Below are 8,060 nucleotides of genomic sequence, written 5' to 3'. Positions count from 1 at the left end.
TTACCTATTTTCCTTGACCATTGGGTCATTATAAGTATTGCATACACGATCATTGTGGGGAAAGGCATTGGCATGCATTACAAGATTCGTGAGTTCCTGGTTCTTTGACACCCTATCAAGGCCCTCAAGCTGAACAATATCTCCACAAACATTCAAGTCAATTTATCATTCAACATGGATATCAACTTTGTTGAGGACATCGACGCCGCATTGAACTTCGCCACCTTGTCCTCAAGGGGGCATTTGTAGACATGTGAATTTTTTAAGCCAAACAAATGGGCTTAATTTTACATGATAACCTCTAAATAATATGGGCCTCCATGGGCCCAAGGCCCAAGACTACATAAATTTGTCTTGATGGCCTAAGGATCCAAGTGTATTAAGTTCAATCTGGCTCATCTGCTATTGTAATAGGGTGGTCCTATTGGCAAGACCACTAACTCCTACATAATGGTGCATGTATAGGAGTTAATGCTAACCCAACACCCCACTCACATGGGATTGGTTAGCAAAGTTTGTTGAGGTGGCAGCTTTAACCCTTGGCTATAAATAACCTTGCCTAAGAAGAAATAGAGCATTTTTTCTTCTTTTTGAGAGAATCACACTACAAGAAGCTCTCAGACACCAATACTAAAGATTGCAAACAGCCACAAGCTCCTGCAACCTCCAGCAACTACAAGATCCAAAGAGAAGGGAAAAGCTTCTTCGTTCTCTACAGCACACTTGGATTTAAGCTCTCCAAAGAATATCAAGCCACCACAAAAGGGCCATTCTTAGAGAAGCATCATTCACAGCCGATCAAACGTGAAGCCCGGAGTGAAGAAATCTACACCAAATCTCCCAAAGCACCAAAATCAAGGAAATCTACATCAACACTTCAAGAAGTATGAGAAACATGCCAACGACCCTCATCTTCACCAAATTTGACCGTTAATCAGAAGTTGCTCATGTCATCGAGCGGAAATCAAAGAGAGCTCATTCCGTTATTTATTTTTTTATTACAAATTTATTTTGTAATTTGTCTCCATATTTTGTGGTAATCAAATACATGAAATTTGTGTCGACATTACACTAATGATATTATACATCGGTTTCAAACACAACCCAAGGAACTTAGATTCAGTACCCACAAAAATGGTACTCACATGTCACACCGTATTCACTGCTAATGTAGCCACTTGCAACCCTTTTTTGAGAATATCTCCATACTTGAATGCTTTTTTTATTCATGGGGAGATATTCTCAATGCTCAGCAGCAAATGGATGTCAGTATGGTGTGAACATTATTTTGAGAGGATTGAATCTAATCTCCATTTCTAACATGAGTGCTTACGATTAGAATTTTGTCAAAATTTAAATGGCTAATTGGGGTTAACCTCGAGTTGCACCCTTATTTAACATAAAAAATAATTTAACCATTTTGTAGTCCTTGGATAAAAGTATATATCTATGCCAATAGAAATGTCTCCCAATATATCCATTATTCATTCTTCATAAAAAAGTATATAACCACAAAAGTATTAAATCTTTTTTTTTTTCAATTTCACTATTTTTCTAGGTGCATTTTTTAGGGTAAAAGACTCCAATTATTCAATGAATTGATTAATGATTGTGGTTTAATTGATTTGGGATTTAATTGGCCACCATTTACTTGGTCTAATCATTGACAAGATGGGTTGGTTTAAGAAACTTAACAAAGCAGTATGCACTCCTTCATGTTAAACATCAATTGCAAGCCAAAGTGACCATTGCCCCATAGCATTGTATACTCATTTTTGCAATAGCAGACACTATTAGGATCCATATATCAAATTATCAATGAATTGTACCATGACCTTTGTCAAAGATTTCAGTTGAATTTTCAATGCTCTCACTTTTTCAGAGAAGCTAATGCAATGGCGGATTGGTTGGTTTATGTTGGTTATCATGTATAGTCCCTCTTACAATGATTTTCGGTTAACTTGACTTTTAGTTTTATTTGTTTTAATGATTTTTGGGTTGAACATTCAATACTCTCACTCCTTTAGAGAAACTAATGTAGAGGCAGATTAGTTGGTTAATGCTAGTCTTGTTGATCTCTTTTGTGATGATATTTAGTCAAAATAACTTTGGGAAGGGCAAGCCCTAGGCTTGTGAAACCCATCATTTCTTTCCTTCTTTACCAAATGAAGATTTAAAGATTAAAAATTATTTGGACAATGTAACTACCCTTTGCAAGCATTGACATTAATTATATGATATTATTAAAATAGTCTTATTTAATTTTTATGGAATGGATGTGAAGCCAATGCAAGTATCAGCATTATATAAGAAGATGTGAATTTATGATTTCGGTGAATATACAACATTGAAACCAACTTAAATACTAGATAAACATTACTTTGTGTAATATAAGAATACATGTGTGATATTAGATAAGATCATTTACTAAAACACCCCTATAGTTTGCAATTAATTGGTTTACGGTTTACTATTTATTACTTAGTTGACCTTCCATTAAGAACCATTTCTATTGCCATCTAAAAATGTTCATCTGACCACCTAAATCAAGTGGAAAAAATGTTTAAGGGCATGGGCCTGTGGTTGTTTATTTTGAAAGTACACCTAGCACATCATATCAAGCTTTTAAAATTCAACAATGTTTAGTTTCCAAATTTATCAAACAATGTTTGGTTTCAATTGAATGGAGAGAAAATAATGATGTATGGGTTATTTGTTTGCAATAACATATATTCCTTCTTTGTATAGAGAATAAAACTGATCAAAGAATGGTTTCCCACATTTTATTGTGGGCTAGAACAACATTTCCACTTTTATTTTATTTTGATTTTTTTTTTTCAAATGGATGCTAGAGTCAAAATCGTCATTTCCCATTTTCATTAATTTGATAGAAGGTTAATTAAGCAAATTAGTTGCATACTATGTTCATATTTCAGTAAAACACAAACCAGAGGGTAGGCCGGGTTTAGTAAATTTATGAAACTATAAAGGTGTTTTGTTTGTAAATGACCCTTTGAACTTTTGAAATGGTTCAAATTATGATCCCATTTGTAAGACCGTTGTGGCTTTGGTCTTTGAAATTTTGAAAGTTGGGTGAGAATGGACAGATCAAGGTTGAGAGAGTTTTTGGGATTTGAGTTAGTGGAATAGAGGGATGTGTGAAAAAATGAGTGTTTGAGAGGACGTGGGATCTCCTTGCCCATGAGAACTCACAACACACTATTCCTGTGAATTGGGAACATCTCCCCCTGCATAATACTATGCAGGAGGATGAGATATTCTTCATGTGTGGCTATGATGTCATGTGGGCAAATGTGGGTAGGAGATCCGAACTCATTTGAGAGGTCATTGATAGTGGGATTAGGTGCCCTATTTATAGGGAAGGGTGGTTATGCAACATGCACGACCTTAAGTCATGTTCTCGAATACTCCTTTAGAAAAAGTTCTTTGATTAGTTATGCAAAAAAAAAAAAAAACCCTGATGGAGGCCCATACCAAGAAAGCTCACCTCATCCTTAGGGGCGGCAACTCTAGGATAAGGATAAGGCAAGATCCAAGAAGTCAAGATAGAGAAGGAGCTAAGAATCCAAGATTATCAAGATTAGTCCAAGAAAGATAAGCAAGACTCTTCCAAGATTATCAAGAAAGACTCCAAGAAGCATCAAGATTAGCAAGATAATCCAAGATTCATGCATCTAGGGAGATCGGACGGTGGAGATCAGACAAAGAGGAATTCAATCCTATCTAGATTAGATGTTTTGATCTATCCTAGTTGTTCTTTCCCAGTTCTTTTATAATTTCCAGTTCTTTTACAATTTCAATTTCCAAATGTATTATAAATACTGATATTTTCCAGTTAATGAAAACAATTCATACTTCTCAATTTTCAGAATTTCTTCTTGTTCTCTTCTTCCTATTTTCGCCACCTTTTCTCTCTCCTAGAGAATTCAGTGCTCTTCGCTAGGAACTAGCGAACGCCCGGTGCTTGCATAGCCAGCTCTGGTTTTTTATTGCTTCTACGCTGCGTCAGGTGGTATCAGAGCAGGAAATTCGTCCAATCATGTCCAACCTAGACGGTAGCAGTCGCAACCCACCTCGTGACGGAGATCAGGGGTTTCCAGCTGTTTGGAGAGCAATCGAAGAACAGCGTAGAACCACACGTAACATCGAGCAGCAGTTGGCAGAGATGGCTGAACAACTGCGAACCTTGTTACGGGAGGTTGCTCCACGGAACTGGGAATGTCCACAACAAATCGAGGGAGACGACCACGACAGACCACGACAGACCACCCGCCCATACTGCGCTACGACGATCAGTCCTGGACGACGACAGTGATGATGATCTGGAATTTGGTGATGCTCTAGTTCTTCTCGGCAACGGTAGAAACGGTAGAAATTGGCACAATCAAGGTAATTTCAATCCCCATAGGAATAATGATGAATTTAAACTCAAGGTAGATATTCATACTTTTAGTGGAGATCTGGGTATAGAGGGACTTCTGGATTGGATTACAGAAGTCGATAGGTTCTTTGATTACATGGAGATACCAGAGGAATGAAGGGTAAAACTGGTAGCTTTCCGATTAAAGGGAGGTGCATCTGTTTGGTGGGAATGGATGAGAGAGACCCGGATGAGAGAAGGAAGGGGTCCTGTTCGAACCTGGAGGCGCATGAAACAATTAATCAAAGGTAGATTTTTACCTCCTGATTATGAACAATATATGTTTGAATCTTATCAGAGGTGTGCGCAGGGTTCTCGTAGTGTTAATGAATATACATCTGAATTCTTGAGATTAGCTGAAAGAAATCAATTATCTGAAAGTGATAACCAGCAGACAGCCCGTTATCTAAGTGGTTTAAGACCGTCCATCAGAGATAAAATTGGTGTACAGATAGATGGTTCTTAGTGTGCAGGAAGCAAGGAACCTAGCCTTGAAAGCAGAATTAATGTTCCAAGACAAGGCACGCAGTGATAATTACCGCCGGTACAGCGGGAGCGACAACAGACTGGCAACTGTCGACAGGAACAAAACAGTCCTGGCAGTACAACCTTCTCACCCGGCAAGCACAAGTAACGCCGGTAAGACTACTACAGGAGGACATACTCGAGGTAATCCTTCCAACCCTCCTAAACCCAGTAACCCTTATGCAAGGCCTGCTCCTATTAAATGTTTTAAATGTAATGAGGTGGGACATAGATCCAGTGACTATCCCAGGAGGAAGGCAGTTAATATGGTAGAAAGAGAGGAGGAAGAAGATGTGGAGGAGGAAGTATACTGTGGACCTGATGGGGAAGATGAAGAGGGTCCATACGAACATGAAGAGTATACCTGTGTTGTGAAAAAATTAATGTTGTCCCAGAAAAATAAAAATACTTCTCAAAGGCACAGATTGTTTCGTACTAGATGTATTGTCAAGGGTAAATTATTTGATTTAATTATTGATAGTGGCAGTCAAGAAAATATTATTTGCAGGGATATCATACAAAGGTTACAATTACTTCCTGAAAAACATCCAAACCCATATACGATTGGGTGGATCAAGGAAGGAGGCGGCGTACGAGTGGAGGAACGCTGCAAGGTACCTTTTTCCATTGGTAAGTACCATGATGAAGTATATTGTGATATTGTAGATATGGATGCTTGCCATATTTTGTTAGGGAGGCCTTGGCAATTTGATACAGATGCAAGGCACATGGGTAGGAAGAATACCTACCAACTTGAAAAAGAGGATATACGTTATACTTTGTTACCCATAGCTGAAAAAAAATATTACAAATGCTCCAAAGGCACATGAGAAGAATTTCCTTACCATCACTCATCATCATGCTGAATTTATTAAAGAATGTAAGTATACTCATGAGGTACATTTGTTAGTAGTAAAAGGAGAAGGTGTTAATGATGAAAATAAAATCCCCACAGAAGTACATGGACTACTGGATGAATTCAATGATGTAGTTCAAGAGGAATTACCAAATGAGCTCCCTCCTATGAGAGATATACAACACCATATTGATTTTGTTCCAGGTGCCAGCCTACCTAACTTCCCACATTACAGGATGAGTCCTAAGGAGAATAAAATCTTACGGAAAAAGGTAGAAGAATTATTGAAAAAGGGGCACATTCAAATCAACACGAGTCCTTGTGTAGTACCTGCCTTATTAACACCTAAAAAGAATGGCAGTTGGAGAATGTGTGTTGACAACAGGGCCATTAACAAAATTACTATTGGGTACAAATTCCCCATTCCTAGGCTGGACGGCATGTTGGATAAACTCAGTGGAGCTGTAGTTTTCTCAAAAATAGATCTCAGGAGTGGATATCATCAGATCATGATCCGTCCCGGAGATGAATGGAAGACAGCCTTCAAGACTAGAGATGGCTTGTTCGAGTGGTTAGTCATGCCCTTTGGGCTAACCAACGCATCCAACACCTTCATGAGGCTGATGAACCAGGTATTGCACCCCTTCATTGGTAAATTTGTGGTATTCTATTTTGATGATATTTTGATATACAACAAATCTATCACTGAGCATGTGGGACATATTAGGGAGGTCCTGAAAACATTGAGGGAAAATAAATTATATGCTAATTTGAAGAAATGCATCTTTATGAATGATAATTTATTATTTTTGGGATTTATTATAAGCAAGGATGGTGTGAAAGTAGATGATGAAAAAGTGAAAGCCATTAGGGAGTGGCCGACCCCATCCACTGTCACAGATGTCAGGCGATTCCATGGGTTGGCAACCTTCTATAGGCGCTTTATTAAGAATTTTAGTAGTATCATGGCTCCCATTACTGAATGCTTAAATTTCAATGGGGAGAAGAACAAGAGCAAAGTTTTGTTCTCATAAAAGAAAAATTATGTACTACTCCTGTTCTTGCCTTGCCAGACTTTAATAAATTATTTGAAGTTGAATGTGATGCCAGTGGAGTTGGCATAGGGGTTGTATTGTCCCAAGAGAAAAGACCCATTGCTTTCTTCAGTGAAAACTATGTGAAGCCAGGATAAAGTGGTCTATTTATGACAAGGAGTTCTATGCTGTGGTTAGAGCCTTGAAGACATGGGAACACTATTTAATTGCAAAAGAATTTGTTTTCTATACTGACCATCAGGCCCTAAAATATCTTAGTGGGCAAAAGCAATTAAGAAGTGATTTACATGTCAGATGGTTTGCTTTCCTAGACAAGTTCCCATATAAAATTGTGTATAAGACAGGACGACAAAATAAAGTGGCTGATGCACTTAGTAGGCGTGTAGCTCTCATAAAGACCCTCAGTGTTGAGATTGTGGGTTTTGAGTGCCTCAAGGAGTTCTATGCTGTGGTTAGAGCCTTGAAGACATGGGAACACTATTTAATTGCAAAAGAATTTGTTTTCTATACTGACCACCAGGCCCTAAAATATCTCATAAAGACCCTCAGTGTTGAGATTGTGGGTTTTGAGTGCCTAAAAGTTCTATATGCTTAGGATGAAGACTTCCAACAGGTATGGGAGAAATGTGTGAATAAGCAGCCAGCAGAAGACTTCTTTATTTATGATAGGTTACTTATGAAATGGGAACAACTGTGTATCCCTTGCACTTCCCTCCGCGAAAAGATCATCAGGGATTTGCATGGGGGTGGACTAGCAGAACACTTAAGAAGGGACGTATCTACCATTGTAAGCAGGTGCTATAGCTTACAATGGTGGTCTTCCGATGAATATTGGATATAACTTTCCAAACCTTAGAGGGCTTTATCTTGGTATGAATCAATTCAGTGGCCAAATCCCATCGAGTATATATAAGTGTGGAAGGCTTGAAGATGTAGCATTATATCTCAACAACTTCACCGGAAGCCTACCTAGGGAACTTGGGAACTTGTCAAACCTTAGACGCCTATTTGTGTACAAGAATTTCTTGACAGGTACCATTCCTACATCTACAGGTAACCTCTCAAATCTGATGCTAATCGACTTGGGTGAAAACTACATAACTGGTGAAATTCCACGAGAACTGGGTTACCTTCAAAATCTCCAACTCCTGATCTTTGAAGGGAATATTCTTACGGGATCGAT

This window comes from Nelumbo nucifera, chromosome 8 (assembly GCF_055504915.1).
Source record: "Nelumbo nucifera cultivar China Antique chromosome 8, China Antique-T2T, whole genome shotgun sequence".
In the NCBI taxonomy this organism is placed as follows: domain Eukaryota; kingdom Viridiplantae; phylum Streptophyta; class Magnoliopsida; order Proteales; family Nelumbonaceae; genus Nelumbo; species Nelumbo nucifera.
The sequence above is the reverse complement of the archived record's forward strand: the minus strand, read 5'-3'. Positions refer to the sequence as shown.